The 13,681-nt window shown below is 42.2% G+C and overlaps 1 protein-coding gene across 4 annotated transcripts in view; it reads right to left on the reverse strand.

Moving 5' to 3' along the window:
- KCNIP1 (potassium voltage-gated channel interacting protein 1) overlaps positions 1-13,681 on the reverse strand; it is a 370,998-nt gene that overhangs the window by 50,464 nt on the left and 306,853 nt on the right. Inside the window, exon 1 of one of the 4 annotated variants that reach the window (XM_027084325.1) lies at positions 4,549-4,636. The exons of the other annotated variants lie outside the window; for them this stretch is intronic. The gene's annotated coding sequence lies outside the window, so the exon portion shown is untranslated. Of the gene's footprint in view, positions 1-4,548; positions 4,637-13,681 lie in introns of those variants that run through there. 4 annotated transcript variants of the gene reach the window in all.

A 13,681-nucleotide genomic window follows, 5' to 3' on the forward strand; every position in this document is an offset into this window, starting at 1 on the left:
GCCCACTACAACCCAACTTTATTAGGTTATAAGCCCTTTACCAAAGGGAATAATACAACTATTTGATGAGTAGAAGTGGTGATATTCCCAATGCTCCAGGCACAGTTTAAGGGCAAGTTTCGCTGCATTTGGACAATGAAAAGTGCTCTGGAGTGGAACTCAGAAGGCTTGAATTGAGTCGTGAAATTGTTACTTCCTAGTCATGTGGCCTTGAAATCGAAGCCCCAGGACCTCAGTTTTTTTAACACTATAAAATTAGTTCAATGATAATATAGGATTTTTTTAAATTAATTAATTTATTTATGGCTGTGTTGGGCCTTCCCTGCTGCATGCGGGCTTTCTCTAGCTGTGGCAAGCAGAAGCTACTGTTCGTTGCCAGGGCATGTGGGATCTTCCCAGGCCAGGGCTTGAACCCGTGTCCCCTGCATTGGCAGGCAGACCCCCAACCACCCCACCACCAGGGAAGTCCTAGGATTTTTAAATATAACAGGATTTCTTTGTTGTCCAAGTCAAACATTATATGGGCAATATTTTCTTAAGCTACAAAATACTAAACAGTCCATAACAAATGGTTAAAGTTGGATATGTGTGGGTAGTTGGCTTCATATGAACCGTATTTCAAATCTTTTGCCATCAAGTGGATCCAGCAAATCTCCAGAGTAATACTACATGTTTCATACAATTTAGAATACATAGAAAATGGACTTTCTAAAGGCCCCAATAAACACACCTGGATTCTCATGGTTTCCCCAAGTTTACCAAGTTATTATTGCTATTTTTTTTTTTTGGTCTGTTGTTCTTGTGTAGCTTGTGACATTCCTGGTTTCATGAATGAGTTATGGTCAGAGATGGCAAAATAACCCTATATTTAGACAGATATAAGATATGGTAGCAGGAGAACCCACTTTGAGAAACACTGGTGTGTGCCTCACTGCTTCAGGCAGTGCTTTGAGCTGGAGTAGTGAATCCCTTCGGAAGTTACTGTGGCAGAGCCCGTAGACATGGTGCTTTGGGGAGAGAGGGCTCTCGTCTGGTGAGGGTGAGGTTGCATAAAGCTGGCCCAGCAAGCAGTGAGAAGAGAGGCAGAGAATTAACTGGTATTGGTCTCTGAATCTTCTGGGGGCATGACTTGTCTGTCACCTCCACACCCCTGTCTTGATCTTCTCTCTGCAGCCCCTGCTGTCCTCACTTTGGTGGAAGTGACGATGAGCTTGATGGATCAGCAAGCCCTGGCAGTGAAGGCTGGGTATGTGTGGTGACATAGCACATAGGGGAAAAGTCATCTCAGTGTTCCTACTCTGGAAGTTTCACTGGCAACTGTCAACTCCAAAGGGAAGGCTTCTACTTCCTAAGAGGCCTGATGGACTTTAAACCAAAGACATAAAGCATGGCTTTTGTCTTTCTTGTCTGATGAGTAGTATATTCATTTGATTGGCATGATCTAAGGCTGGAAAGAATTAAACACTTATAAAGTACCTGCTATGAAACAGAAAACAAGCTTGATACTTCCCCATATGCTGCTTCATTTAATCCTTACAATATGTAGCATTACTACCAGTGTTCTGGGTTGAACCGTGTTATCCAAAAAGATATGTTGAAGTCATAATCCCTGATAACTTAAATGTGACTTTATTTGGAAATAGTCTTTGCATTTGTAATCAAGTTAAGATGAGGCCATTAAGGCTCTAATACAATATGACTGGTGTTCTTATAAGAAGAGGAAAATACCATGTGAAAACAGAGACACAGAGAGAAGATGGCCATGTGAAAATGGAGATAGAGACTGAAGTGATGCTGCCACAAACCAAAGTAGACCTGGAGCTACCAGAAATTGGAAGAGGCAAGGAAAGATTCTCTTCCAGAGGCTTGGCCCTGCCAACACCTTGCTTTTGGACTTCTAGCCCCCAGAACTGCGAGAGAATACATTACTGTTGTTTTGAGCCATCCACTTTGACATAATTTGTTACAGGAAATTAATACAACCATCATTCTCATTTCTCTATTTTTACAAATGAGGAAAGTGAGACCTGGAGAAGAGAAACTTGCCCAGGGTCACACGACTGATAAGTGGCACATCCAGGATTCGAACCCAGCTATTTTGACTCCAGACCTAATATCTATGCTACTTCAAAATTACTACTGAAAAATAAAATAAGAACAAGACCAAGGGCCTAAGAAAGACTACTGATGGGTTCTTTAGAGATGTTCCACTGCTCTCTTTAAATTGACTGCATCCTGTTGGTTCCTCCAGTAGGAGGAGGTCTTCTCCTCTTAATAATAAGTGAGTGAATAGTTTCCCATATCACACACACATTAAAAGTGGTGTTTTGGGCCACAAGGTGAAGGCTATAGCACAGGAGCATATGTGTGGTACAGACTTAATGACAGACCACAGACTCCATCTGGAGGGGGCTTACTTGTTGAGGTACTAGGTGTCCAGGACAGAAGATGAAATTTTAGAGACCAATACCTGCTTGTTGCTGTTGCTGTATCATTGGAAATTTTATGTAACTTCTCTATATAGAGAAGTTCTTATATAAAAGGAACAATGATATCAACTTGCAAGAGTTATTAAATTTTTTCCCTTAGAGTGTTATTTTGAGGGTTACATTAGCTCACGTATATAAAAGCACCTGGCACTACATCTGGGACATTGTAGATGCAGAATAAATATTAATCCCTTCCTTCATCTGAGTTCCTGGAGGCAGTCTTAAACATATGTTCTCTACTTTTCACCTTAATCCCCTCATTACCATAACATTAGATGAATAACTGATATGTTCTGTGGTAATAAAACCAAAAGCTGTAACCTTGAGAAGTTAAAGCAGGGGAAGGGAGATGGTCACCTCTGGCTATGGAAAGGAAGGAACAGGGTAATATTTCCACGCACCATTAGCCTTATAAGGAAGTAGGCAGCTCTTGCATTAATTTGTAATCTCGGTGGGTGTCTGCTCTGAAGCTCTGAGTAGGGATGGGACACATTCTCTTGGGATCTGGTGGAGAACAGAGACTTTGCTCAATTGTTATGACTGGCAAGCTGAATTTGGAGTTTTAGAAGAGCACGTATAAGGGACTGAGGGACAGGAAGAGTCTCTATTTGCATACAGAACTCTTCTTCCCGATTGTTAGATTTCAGGTGGTTTTTAAGAAAGAAAAAGTTTTCTGAATATGTTTCAGCTTTCAAAATCTCAGAGAAACACAATCATAGAGTTGTAGAATCATAGATTCACTAAATTTTAGCTAAAGCTTTAAAAGTTCTTACATAGGGCTAACATATAGAACAGATAAAGTGGAGCTGGTTTTGTGGAAGCAGGAATGAAGGGCTCAGAGTCTGCCCTACCACCTCCTGCTCAAAACCAAATAAAAGAAATCTTTGGTTACTCCAGAATTCCATGAAGCAGAGTTCGAAAATCATCACTATTGCCATAGGAAACTGAGATCCAGGTAAAACAATGATTTGAACAAGGTTAAACAGAGACAGATTATTGATAGAAACCAGGTCTTGTAACTGCTAGTCCAGAGTTCATCCAACCACGTCATTCTGTCCTTCAGTCTCTGGCCTACTTCAGCTTTGATTGGTACTTTAGCTAGTCCTTTGTCTGCAAACGTATTTCATTATTATGCATGTGATACTACCTCTTGGGAGAGGAATTCTGTCTACAACATGCAGTTGTGGAAGTATATACATCGAATATGAATGTACATTGTTGGAGGCTGGTCTTGTTTAATGCATTGCCCATCAAAATTGGAATCTTTCCTGGATCCTAATTTTACGTGGTAAGAATTATCTAGAAGAACTATGTTCTATTTGGAGCAAAGTCTCATGAAGAGGAAGAAAATACTCTCTATTTCTTGAGCTCCTTTAACTTTGGGGACCAAACCACTAACTTTCTAGTAATAAACATTAAACAACATGGTTAACCTGAATTTTAAACTATATTCTCACTAAAGAATGGAGTTAAAGTCATGGCTGATTAGGTGGTTTTAGAGTAAAGTTTCTTATGCGGGTTGAGGATTAAAGGCTGGGGAAAGAAACTGATACTTGTTTAATGTCTTCTAGCTGCTGGGCACTGTGATCAGCATTTTACAAAGTCTTTTACCACCATAGTCTTCCCAACTACTTCTTAAACAAAGTTAATCAGTACGATGACTTTTGACAGTCATTGACAGTCATTTGACAGTCATATAGACAGACCATACCAACAATATAGTCATCAGACAATCTGAGAGAGGATTTTGATGTATTCTGCTAGTCTCACACAGCTAGTAATCCACCAAGACTCACGCATATAGGGTAGGAACAGAAGATCCTAATTCCCCTGCCGCTCCCCCATCACTCTCCAGGCGCCACGTTTCAGCACCACGGACAGCGCATCACTCGCGCGCTTGGAGAAAGGCCGGAATCAATACAGCGCTGATTTAGCCGGGCTTTTTCAAATCTCTCGGGTCTCCGCGCGCCACTTTCCATGCATATTCTAAACTACTCTCACAACAACCTAAGCTGCAAAACACATTCATATAAAACGGCAAGCTCGGGGGTTTGCTTACCGTCTGACAAGTCAATCAGCCCGAGGTAGTGCAAAAGTTTCAGAGAGGACCACACGACCACCACTATTCCCAATGTTTGGAGCCCCTCAGACTCGCCCTCCGCCCACATCCTCACGGAACACTGGCGCACTAGCAAGACGCCAAGCGGGCATTTAAAGCCGGAAAACCACGCTTCCAAGCCTCCCTTCCCGCTGTTCTAAGTGCACGGTTTATTTCCGCCGGTCTTTCTTCCCTCGCAGTCTCTCCCCCCTCCCTCCCTTCCACTCCTCCCCGCTCCCTCCTCCTTTCTCCTCCTCCTAGCTGGCAACGTCTATGTTTTTTCATAGTAATCTTTGCTTTTATTTCATTTTCTCCCAAGGCAGTTTCCCTAAAGGTTTAACCAACCCCTAACCATCTGCTACCCGAGTGTGACCGTAATTGGCAACGTCTCACAGCATATTCTCTCTGCCACTCAGAGGGAATGCATGTGAGAGTAGACATAAATGAAGACAGAAGGGAAGAGACTTAATGCTTTTGATCTGAGATAGACTTAGACGTGAGGGTTATTCTTCAAAAGGACAACAATTTGTTTTTACTTCTTCAGTTACAAACCCGTCAAGCTTATTCTGGGATATAGGTGGTTCCTGCTTTGACATCATAAAATGTCCCTGGAAACCGGATCATCAAGAAGGTAATTGTAAACTGGACTGGGCCCACAGTTATATTTGTGTTTAGGCAGGTTTTATATCAGTATCAGAAATTATTAAGAGGGTAGTCAGGCTGACTAAATGATCACTGGGCAGCACTGAATGAGCAAAACTTCTGGAAATAAAGCAAAAAAAAAATATGGTGAAGCAAAAGATGATATTCATGTATCCTAAACTTCTCGGCTCTGTGGGGAACTTTACAATTTTCCTGCACGGGATTGTCAGCAGTGAGCCTCGTGGGGAATGGTAGTCAATGTGGTGAAGAAGGAAGACTGGAGACTAATGTCACAAAGACCTTGGGAAAGTTCCTTGATCTCCATGAGGCCCAGTTTCTGCTTCTGTGAATACACTTACCTCAAATAAGAGAACCCATGCCAAGTATGAGAACAGAGTATGCATTTAAGAAATGCTAGTGTCAGATTTTGAGAACACGCTATGCTGGCAACAATGTGGGGAAAAGACACCCTCATGAATTGTGGGTGGGAATGTACATTCACACAACCTCTTGGGAGGGAAAAAAATACATCAGAAATAAATAGTGTATACACCCTTGGGACCTGAAATTTCACACACAGGGATGCCTACATGTGTGTGCAAGTATATATATGTGTACAGCATATTCACTGCGTCATTTGTTTATAACAGCAAAAGAGTGAAAAAAGTATATGCTTATCATTGAGCACACTGGTTAAATAAATTACAGTGCATACATAAAAGGAATACTATATAGCCATTAAAATTATATATCTTGTAAATTTAATTATAAATTAAAATTTATTCTCTTTTTGGAAGAATACTAAAAATATATAATTAAATGAAAATGTTGTTTAGTACATTACCATTTTAATTTTGAAAAGGGACATTTACATTTTACCATTATCATTTTAATTTGGAAAGGGACATATACCTACACACATGCTGGCATATACATAACATATTTCCAGAAGGATAACTGATAATTGAGAATTTTAGTTGCTTCTGTAGGGTCTGGGGCCCGAGGGAGACCCACTATGAAAATTTCCTCCCGTGTGTGTAACTGACTTTAAACAACAACAATGACTAAATGTGAAAGTTCTTCTCTCCTTTCTTTCCTTCTTTGTGAAAGGGGGAGACATATTCTACATATCTGAGTGAGACTCAGGAAACTCTTGTCTCCTCTGCTCTGTAACTCCCCCATTGGTTCTATATATCAATCTCCAATTTCATTGGTGCCTGGGCAGTGCCTGGAGTCAGTCTATTCCAGCTTGTGAAAGCTGATTGTTAAAATTTCAGGAAACCAACAAGACAGTTGTTACACCTTTGGTGGCTTGAAATCAACCACAGCAGGAGTATTTACACCAAGAAAATTGGCAAACACTGTAATTGAGTGCTTCCTCCCCATCCTCACCATTACAGGTTTACCAGGACACCACTCTGCCATTCCAGATCCCACCTGCCCAAAAGGAAACCTGACAAATTCACCTGCCCAGGGGTTGTCCTGCCTTACTGTGTTTTCTATCCTGTGGAGCCCTAGCGAGAGAAATACTTAACCCAATGAGCTTCGTGGTATTTTAGGCATTAGCACAGCCAGACATGAGGAACTAAATTAGGAGCAGAGGTATTTCCGTTTCTGGTAAGTCAGTACTCTGTTCTCTTGCCTTCTCTATAAACTCTCCTGGTTTGCACTGCTCCTTCCTGCCTCTCTATTGCTTCCTTTCCAACAGCTCTCTACCTTATAAGACTGGTGCTGTCCCTGACTTTCTCCTGCCTCTGCATTCACTCCCTTTGCAAGATTATGTATGCTTACTGCTCTAGATGTCAGCTCTGGGCAGATGGCTCTGGTCTCAGACACATTTCTGTCCTGCATTTTTACCTGTTGTATTATTTCACCTTGCACAAAACATTCTCAGTTCAGTTTCACCAACATGTATTACTCAGCATTTGTTAGATGCAAGGCCAGATGCTAGAAACTAGACTTAATCCTTTGCCACTTTCTGGAATTTCTGGGAATAAACGACATGAGAAGGAGGAGTGGTGGTTCCCACTTTCTGCCTTTGCTGTCACCATGCAAGGACTTAAATTCGTTCAAGAATTCTGGTCTCAGAGACAAGCGCCCTCCTGATTGTCTCCTAAACCTGAGCTTTAGGAACATCTGCCTCTCATGTGAGTTACGTCAAAGATAACCAGACAGATTTAACTACTATTTTCTAGAAATTGTGGGGTGCTTTACACAGGCCATTTCCCTGGATTCTCACAATATATCGGTGTGGGTATTTCCACTTTCCCAAGAAGATCACAGAGGGAAATTCAGGTCTCATAGGTGTATGAGTATTAAACCCAGGTCTACCTGCCTCCAAAGTCCACATTTCCCCACACATCCAGCTAATAAATGGGTATCTGTGGTTTGATACTCGTGAGATCCATGAATTGTTTATTAAAGAACCTGCTTTTTCTCACATCACATTTCCATCCAGCATGATGTGGTGTCTGCACAAATCTTCCCTCTACATGTAACCTCCCTTCAAAGTTTTATTGAATTTCCGTCTTTCATTTGATGAGAAATTCTTACCCTAACGGGAACACTTACGGAATCCATTTCACAAATTGCTTTTTCTTATTTCCATATAGATTGTAAGGTGAATATGTTTGCCTTGTAGATATCAGCCTGCATAGAATTGGACACTTTTCTCACTTTGTCCCATTTTTTGGCCAAGAATCTTTGTTGGCCCTCTTCAATTCTTTATCAGCACTAGCAGGCAACTTTTCCCCCTCTGAGCTGTTTGCCATAAAGAAACAAAGAATTGGTCATTCATGAGACGTTCCCCCTGAGTGAACGTGGGGTGAAGGTGGTGAACCGACCTCATGTATCAGCTACCTGACTTGTTCTGACCCAGACACCACAAAACACAGGATTCCAGTTCAGAATTGTCACAGTCTGACAAATGAGTACTGGCTATGGTTTTCAAAGTCCCTTAGGACTCTTGGGAACCAAGATTGTCACACTCACAAACGACTAGTGTCTATGTCAGCTCAGGATGCTATAACAGAATTCCATAGACTGGGTGGCTTCAACAACAGATATTTATTTTTCACAATTCTAGAGGCTGGGAAGTCTGAAATCAGGGCACTAGCATGGTCGTGTTCTGGTAAGGGCCTTCTTTCTGGCTTGTAAATGGTTGCCTTCTTGCTGTATCCTTACATGGTGGAAAGAGAGAGAGCTCTAGTTTTTCCTCTTCCAATAAGGACACTAATCCAGTCATGAGGACCCCATCCTCATGACTTCATCTGAACCTTATTACCTCACAAAGGCCCCACCCCCAAGTATTATCACATTTCAAATTAGGGTTTCAGCATGTGAATTTTGGAGAGACACAGACAGTCAGTCCACAGCACATAGTTTTCACCAAACAATTGCAGGTACACAGAATTTCTGCGTGAGAATTTTAGCTCTGCCACCTGTGTGACCTGGGACAAGTCATTTAAATGTTTGCAGCCAGCCTCCTCACCTGTAAAATGGGAATACTCTTGGTACCCGTATCATAAGATTGTTGCAGTAATGAAGTGCGATAATGCCATAAACTGCTTAGCACAGTCCTGGACATGCAGTGAACGGCAGCGTGACACAGAGGTCCAAAGCAAACCTCCAGGGTCAGACTGCCTGCACTGACTCTTAACTCTGCCGTTACTTAGTTCTGTGACTGCTGGTGAGTTACTTAACCTCTCAGTGCCTGAGTTTTCCCACTAGTAAAACAGATATAATCATAGTACATACTTCAGACAGTTGTGAAGACTGAAATGAATGAGTTATTATTCATAGAAAGAACTATATTAGTATCATTATCATTATTATTATTCATACACTCCAGGGGATCATCAGCAGCTGGGCCCCATGGAAAAGTCACAGATTGAGTATGTACACGGAGTTTTGGAAAAAGCCTTTTCCATTGGGGGTTTGGATCTGGGGACAGAAAGGAATATTCTTTCAGGTATGGGAATAAGACTTTCTCTGGAAATTTCTGGGTAGCATGAACTTCAGTTTTCTAGCCACAAATCTTCCTTCCAGGCAAATGGTTTCGGTCGAGTCTGATTTGTTGCTGCTTAAAATTCATTTATGTTGGCCCCCAGCAGTCAGAAAAAAAATTCTATTTTAGCTGGCTACTTCTGCTGCTTATAGCTTGCTTTTTGCTGTGTAACCTGAAGTAAACAGAGGTGTCCTGTGGTACAGGGCCCCCCAAGATTGCAGTTCACTTAGCTAACCGAAAACACATGGGCAACGCTGTGTTCACATTCACTTGACTCCGTAGGGCTTGCTGCTGGTATGTGGGTTTCTGTGTGCTTCTCCCAGACATACTGTCTAAATCTCATCTGGATAAACTAATTTGGTAGAGGTCTCATCTTCTGGAATGTTCTTCTGCAGTTGGTATAAAAATAATGCCAATAATTGCATTTGGAGTTCTCTTTTCTTTAAAAGGTGGGAAAGAAATGAAAGAATTCCTCAGAGCACCATCTCAGAGCTCTCAATTCTACCAGAAGGCGAACTATTAACTGCAAGATGGTTATGATTCAGAGAGAAAATCATTACTATTCCCATTACTGGTCAAAATGCGAAAATTATTCTAGTGTTCTTTATCATAGCCCTTATCTTGGTGCTCTTTTGGGGGCACTGGCTGCATTTGTTTAAATTAGTTTTATAATGAAGATGATAATTGTACAATAATTAAGTAATGATATATCTCTTCCTTCCTTCCTTCCATCTTTCCTTTATTCCTCCCTCCCTTCCTTTTGCCCTCCCTCTCTTTCCTCCCTCCCTCCCTTCCTCTTTTCCTTTCTCTCTCCTCTTTCTCAGCTATTTACTAGGCCTGTGTTAGACACTATGCACAGATGAAGAGGAAAGCCTTTTCCATTAGGAGGGTCACAATGTCTAAAAAATGCTCTAGGATTTCTATTGGCCAGGCCAAAAAGTTCGTTCGGGTTTTTCCATAAGATGTTACGGAAAAAACCAGATTGAACTTTTTGGCCAATCCAATAATTGGCAAAATTGTTTCACCTTTTGCATTACTTCACATATTGAGGTTTCTCAACAAATATTTGTTGAAAAATACTGTGCTTACTCTTCATAATAAACTTTCAAATTAGGGTGCAGCATTATTTTCATTTTACAGAGAAGAAAACAGGGGCCAAGAGAGGGAAACTAAAAGTTATCAGCATTTTTCATGGGTTGGACATTGTGTGGGACTTTCACACAGGTTTTTTCCTTTTTCTTAATTATCACAAGAATGAATACCAACTGACAGAGGAAGCTCAGACAAGGGTGTCCCAGGAGGTGATAAAACTAGTTGGTGGCAGAGCCAGGCCTGGAGTTCAGGTCTTCTGTGGATTCTTTCATTGAAAGTATTCCCTGACTCCCCAGGACTCCGATTCTCAGTGGTCAGCAGTGGGGGCCATGAGGGGTAGAGTTCAGAGTTTGTCCTGGTCCCCGTTTTTCCTGTTTCTTCTCAGTTCTTTCTCTCAGGCCCTTTGCTTCTCTCCCCAATAATAATAACTACAGTAACACAGCCGTCCCAGCCTGGGTTAGAGATTTTATACACTTCGTTAACTCACTCAGTCCCAACAACGATTCCACTTCTTCGCTAGTCATTATTGCTCCTGATAGCATATTTATGGGAGGGGGCAGATGCTGAAAGGTAAAAGCCTCAGTGCATGGAGCTGGAAGCCCTTCTCTCATAAACAAATCACTGGGGAGAGATGACCTGCTTCAATTAGCTTCCCGTGGAATCCAATGGGGGAGTTCTCCACGCCTTGGGTCCCAGTCCCTCTGTGGGCAATTCTCAAAGGCAGATCTGTTTATCTGATTTTATCATCAGCTCCATGGAGATGGGGGGCAGGAGAGACAATGGGAGAAAAGCATCCCGGTTTTCTTCTTGGATTTTAGAAAACCCTCAGAAAAGATTATCTCAAGCACCTCCCAAGATTAGTTTTAGGAGGATCTTGAACCCTCTTTCAAGAATTCTGTGTCCTTTGGGATGAACTTCAAGACCTCCCCTCTTCCCTCCCCACCACACACCAAACTTCCAGCCTGCAGGACTCATTCTTCATTCTGCATCTCACCAACATCTCTTTCCCCATCACAATCCTAGGCTGAGGAGGTGGAAGCATAGGTCTCTCTGCTAAACGCAGGCTAGAACGCAGGAGTTGATGCTTCCCGGCAGGCAAGAGTAATGAGCACATTTATGAACAAGTGCACCATGTTCATGTTGATTGTCAGCGTGAATCATTTTTTGGTTTGAGCAAAACGCAAGAGGGAGGGGATATGGGTATATATATATATATATATATATATATACATATAGCGGATTCACTTTGTTATACAGCAGAAACTAACACAACACTGTAAAGCAATTATACTCCAATAAAGATGCTAAAGACAAAAAAACCCTGAACTGTTGTCAGTGAACATTCATTTGTAAATAAAGCCAGGGAATAATGGCATTTAAATAACCACCAACATGGTTCAGTTTTTTACCTCTTTTGCTTCCTCAGGAGGGATCCAGGCTCCGTTGGAATTTCAACACACATTCTTCTCTTCCTTCCTTCCCTCCTCTCCTGCATTGCTTTCTTCCTTCCTGCCTTCCTCTCTCCAATATCATGTTCCCTCGGGCCCAGTGATACAACTGTGACTAAGATCAGTCTCGACCATCAAGGAGTCTCCGGTCCAGTGACTGTACTTCCAAACAGAACCACAGATGGGCACCAGTTCCAGCCAGCTTTCTTCTAGACCAAATGCATTTGACATTGACTTCCTGGCACAGAACTTGACTTGCACTGCCCTGCCCATTCCCTTGTCTCTCTGTTTCCTCACATGGAATGCTCTCTCCCTCCTCTGCCTGGCTAAAGCCAAATCAGTCATCTTCCAGAGCTGAGCTGAAGTCTGGACTCTCCACGCTCTCTAACCTGCTCTTCTGTCTCCAAATGCAGGGCACGTATTTGTCAATCGTGCTTTTGGGGGAAATCTCTTGCTTTAATTTCTTTTTTTTTTTTTTTTTTTTGTGGTACGCGGGCCTCTCACTGTTGTGGCCTCTCCCGTTGCAGAGCACAGGCTCCGGACACGCAGGCTCAGCGACCATGGATGGCTCACGGGCCCAGCCGCTCCGCGGCACGTGGGATCCTCCCGGACCGGGGCGCGAACCCGTGTCCCCTGCATCGGCAGGCGGACTCCCAACCACTGCGCCACCAGGGAAGCCCTCTTGCTTTAATTTCTTGCATTGCTAACTAACTCTCAGTTACAGTTGTGAGAGTTCTTATTAATGCAGCAAGGTAGCATGGCATAGACACAAGGACGGGGATTTGAAGGCAGGCCTGGGTCTATTCATGTCTCTGACACTCACTAGCTGGATGACCTTCAAATGACTTGACCTTGCTGAGGCTTTGTTTTTTCACCTGAAGGTAGTGGTGCTTCCTGAGTCCTAGGACACCTCTGTGGCCAGGAATACAAGGATGGTTTCAAATACTCTGGCAGGAGCATCCGTCTTCGTTTCAGGAGCATCCCTTCCTACCCCCCAGGGATATACTTGTCCAGGGCCTGGCATAGGACAGTTCATGGGCTGAGCTTTGAAAACCGGAGGGAGGGATGTTTGCTTATGTGTTTACCTACCTAGTAGAACCCCAAATCCTTTTTTTTTATGGAATCATAGATTATTAGAGGGGAAGAGTAAACCAGAGGAAGCATCCTGAAGAATTCTCCAGTGACCACTGATTCTCAGCCCTGTAACACCTGAGAGATGACACATTCCTACTGGGGACAGTGGTCAAGGCGGTGACTCTCGCTTGGTGAAATGGAGAGTGAACTGGAGAGAGGATTTAGAATCTCCAAGAGGCAAATATGCATAATTAGGAAAAGTTCCTCAAGTGATTTTTCTATGTGCTCTTCCCTCATTAGAACTGATATACTCTAACTCCTTTAAAAAGTATTATAAAATATTTCAGACATAGAAAGAGGTATAAAAAATAATCTGATGAATACTCATATACCCATCTCCTAGAAATAAAGTTATACCAGTAGAGCTGAAGCCCATGTACCCTGCTTTGATTACAACCCCTTCCCCTCTAAAATAACCATATCCTGAATTTGGTGATTTTCACTTCCATGCATTTCTTTTTAGTTTTACTACACACACACACACACACACACACACACACACACACACACACACATATATCCCTTAAATAGTATATAGCATAATTTTACATGTTATTAAACATTACAAAGATAGAATCATATCACATGTAGGCTTCTGAAATTTGCTTTTATTTTTTTGCTCAAACCTATGTTTATAAAATTCATCCATGTTGGCATGTGAAACTGTAGTTCACTCATTTTCATTGTTGTATTATATTCCATTCAGTGGCTAGGCCATGATAAACACACCATTCACCTGTTAGCAGACAGTTAGCTTGTTACCTCTTTTCTG

The sequence above is a fragment of the Aethalodelphis obliquidens genome, unplaced genomic scaffold (assembly GCF_003676395.1).
Source record: "Aethalodelphis obliquidens isolate GAN/ISIS:26980383/991018 unplaced genomic scaffold, ASM367639v1 scaffold52, whole genome shotgun sequence".
NCBI lineage: Eukaryota > Metazoa > Chordata > Mammalia > Artiodactyla > Delphinidae > Aethalodelphis > Aethalodelphis obliquidens.